The following is a 3,862-nucleotide window of genomic DNA, read 5'->3' as shown; positions in this document are numbered from 1 at the left end:
TCCTTTCTCCATTATCTTCCTCTTTTGTACCTCCTTTTGATCCAGGGACCAAACCTACATACTGTTGCCCAGACAGATTGTAAGGAGTGGGAAATAGGTTCCAGTGTGCTCATACACCTGTTGGTGGATGCTGGAATCAGCATATAGATTCTGAATCACAGCTTCCCCATCAATTAAACCTCAAAACTGCAATAAGTACAGTCCTCAGCCCACACTCCAACCTCAGAAGTGAACAAAGCCAGAGGACCCTCATAAGGAAGAACAGGAAATTGAATAAGTGAAACAAAAGTAACCCCACCTTCTCTGAAAAACAGAATTAAAGAAGGGGAGGGAAAGGGGGAGAGAGAAAAAAATCTACACAAATGAAGAAAAACCAAAAGAAGAATATGGGTCTCTCTCAGACCCTTGGGAGGGCGACACTAAGAAAACTGACTTTAGAATGCAAACAATGAAGAGCCCCCAGAACGACTGGTCTCAAACTATTAAAAAGTCTTTAGGAGAGACTAGAAGAAACTAGGAAGGAGCTGATATCTGAGATAACAGTAATAAAGAATACTGTGAATGAACTAAATAACAATCTGATAAGCATGGAAAGCAGAATTACCCAAGCAGAAGAAAACATCTCAGAGCTTGAGGACCAAAATATAGAACTAACTCAAAATCTTTTTTTTTTTTTTTTGAGTTGGAGTCTCACTCTGTCGCCCAGACTGGAGTGCAGTGGCCACTCCCGGCCACCGTAGCCTCGACCTGCTGGGCTCTGGCAATCCTTCTGCCTCAGCCTTCCAAGTAGCTGGAACTACAGGCGTGCGCTACCACACCTGGATAATTTTTTGATTTATTGTAGAGATGAAGTCTCACCAAGTTGCCCAGGCAGCTCTCAAACCCGTGGCCTCAGGCAATCTACCAACCTCAGCCTCCCAAGGTGTGGGATTACAGGCTGAGCCACCGAGCCCGGCTCAAACTCTTAAAAACCCAGAAAATAAGCTCAAAAAGACAAAACAAAACCTTCAAGAGATGAGCGATTACTTCAAGAGACCGAACCTAAGAGCAGTTGGCCTTCCTGAGGCAGAAAGAGAGACAGAGATCACACTGGAACAAACTTTCCATGAGCTCATTCAAGAAAACTTCCCTTATCTAATCTGTGATGCAAAAATTCAAACACAAGAGAATCAGAGAACCTCTGCAAGATAACAAATGAGAAGACCAACTCCTAGACACATAATAATTTGCCTAAACAAAGTAGGCATAAAAGAAAAAATCCTAAAGGCAGCAAGAGAAAAAGGCCAGATCACCTACCATGGAAGACCAATCAGAATAGCAGCAGATTTATCTACAGAAACCCTGCAGGCTAGGAGAGCTTGGAGCCCTATCTTCAAAGTCCTAAAAGATAAACAATTTCAACCAAGAATAACCTATCCAAGCTAAGCTTCATCAGCGAGGGAGAATTAAAATCTTTCCCAGATATCCAATCCCTAAGAACTTACGCTGCCACCAAACCACCTCTACATGAAACACTTAAGAAAGTACTAAACACAGAAGAAAAGGAAAAAAGAACAATGTTCTTCACAAAAGTACAGGAAAAAGAATAAAATAGAATGAACCAACCCCAAAACCAAAAGAAAGATAAAAAACCAAGTGGAAGAACAACAACTCTATGAGAACTCTATGATAGGAATGAACTCTCACATTTCAATAATTAGCCTGAATGTGAATGGACTAAATGCACCACTGAAAAGACATAGAATGGCAAAATGGATAAAATATCACCAGGCAGCAATATACTGCCTTCAAGAGACCCATCTCACTAGAAAGGGCATGCACAGATTCAAAGTAAGAGGATGGGAAACAAATTTTCAGGCGAATGGAACACAAAAGAAAGGAGGAGTCGCAATCCTAATTTCAAACAAAATACCATTTAAGCTATTAAAAATTTAAAAAGATACAGAGGGGCACTACATAATGACAAAAGGTTCAGTCCATCAACAAGAAATATCTATCCTAAACATATATGCACCCAACATAGGTGCGCCAACTATAATAAAGCAACTTCTAGGAAAAATAAAGAAAGATATTCACTCTAACAACATCATAATTGGGAACTTTAATACCCCCTCACAACCCTAGACAGATCAACAGGACAAAAAAATCAGCAATGAGATCCAGAATCTCAATGTGACTCTTGACCAAATGGACTTAATCGATACCTACAGAACACTCCATCCAAAGACCACAGAATATACATTCTACTTATCACTGCGTGGAATATATTCTAAGATTGACCATATAATTGGCCATAAATCAAGCATAAGCAAATTTAAAAGGACCAAAATTTTACCATGCACCTTCTCGGTTCTTAGTGGAAAAAAAATAACATTAACACCAACAAGGTCCCCCCAAAACCCGCAAAGATATGGACACTAAACAACATGATGCTAAACAACTCCTGGGTCAATGATGAAATCAAAACAGAGATCAAAAGATACCTAGAAACAAATGGAAATGAAGAAACATCTTACCAAAATCTCTGGGATGCCATGAAAGCTGTAGTAAGAGGAGAATTTATATCCCTAAGAACGCACCTGAAGAAAATGGAAGGACCACAAATTAACAGCCTAACAAGCCATTTAAGGAAGCTGGAAAAGCAAGACCACAAAAACCCTAATTTCAGCAGAAGAATCCAGATCACCAAAATAAAAGCCCAAATCCAGGATATAGAAGACAAAAAGATAATACAAAAAATCAATGAAACAAAAAGCTGGTTCTTCGAAAGGATAAACAAGATTGATGGTGCCCTAGCTAGACTGACCAAGAAAAAGAGGGAAAAAACCCAAATAAGCACAATCAGAAACACAAAATATTAAGTCACATCTGACCCTGAAGAAATACAAAAGACCATTAGAGACTACTACGTACACTTGTATGGAAACAAACTTGAAAACCTTAAGGAAACGGAGGACTTTCTGACATCACACAACCTGCCTAGGTTGGAACAAGAAGAAATTGAGACCCTAAATAGACCAATAACAATCAAGGAAATCGACTACATAATAAGAAAACTACCTACACACAAAAAAGTCCAAAACCAGATGGCTTTCCAGCAGAATTCTACAAGACATTTAAGGAGAGGTTGATTCCAATCCTACTGAAGGTATTTCAGGTGATTGAGAATGATGTAACTCTCCCCAAATCATTTTACGAAGATAACATCACATTGATACCCAAGCCAGGTAAAGACTCAACAAAGAAAGAGAACTACAGGCCAATATCTTTGATGAACATAGATGCTAAAATTCTCAACAAGATCCTAGCACACCGTATTCAACAATACATCTAAAAAATCATCCATCATGACCAAGTAGGCTTCATTCCTGGTATTCAAGGCTGTTTCAACATTCGTAAAACCATAAATGTAATTAAATAAATCCACAGATGTCAAAACAAAAGCCACATGATTATATCATTTGATGCAGAAAAAATTTTGATAAAATCCAGCACCTCTTCTTGATAAAAACCCTTGAACATCTAGGCATACTGGAAACAGACCTCAAAATAGTAAAAGCCATCTATGGGAAACCCACAGCCAGCATACTCCTAAATGGACAAAAATTGGAACAATACCCCCTGAAAACTGGAACAAGACAAGGATGCCCACTCTCACTCCTCCTGTTCAACACAGTATTGGAAGGCCTGGCTCGAGCAATCAGAGAAGAGAAGGCAATCAGGGGTATCCAAATAGGAAAAGAGGAAGTCAAGCTGTCTCTCTTTGCAAATGACATGATTGTGTACCTTGAAAACCCAAGAGAATCTGTGAAAAACGTCCTTACACAGATAAAGGCCTTTGGCAAAGTCTCAGGATATAAAA

Source organism: Carlito syrichta, unplaced genomic scaffold (genome assembly GCF_000164805.1).
Source record: "Carlito syrichta isolate Samal-C Ts95f unplaced genomic scaffold, Tarsius_syrichta-2.0.1 Scaffold313427, whole genome shotgun sequence".
Taxonomy (NCBI): Eukaryota; Metazoa; Chordata; class Mammalia; order Primates; family Tarsiidae; genus Carlito; species Carlito syrichta.
This window is presented reverse-complemented; position numbering follows the sequence as displayed.